Here is a 292-nt window from a genome sequence, read left to right on the forward strand (position 1 = left end):
TAGATATATAGTTAAAGACATCTTTCTGTTATTGCCAGAACTGAGTATGTCCTCAAAGCGTTTTCAAAATCCAGGTGTGGTGGGAAAACATCACCCCTCAGACATGGGTCAGCAGAAGGTTTCCAGTTCAACCACTGTTTATGGAAGCCTGACAGCTTTTAAAACCAGCGCAGAGTGCCCTCACATGAGTCGCTTACAGTTTAAATCCTCACTCTTGTCCTGACAATAAAAGGTACATGGTCCGGGGCTGGCCCGGCTGGTTTCCCTTTGGTTGCCCAAATACTGCACAAGT

The sequence above is a fragment of the Pterocles gutturalis genome, unplaced genomic scaffold, assembly GCF_000699245.1.
Source record: "Pterocles gutturalis isolate BGI_N339 unplaced genomic scaffold, ASM69924v1 scaffold33641, whole genome shotgun sequence".
In the NCBI taxonomy this organism is placed as follows: Eukaryota; Metazoa; Chordata; class Aves; order Pterocliformes; family Pteroclidae; genus Pterocles; species Pterocles gutturalis.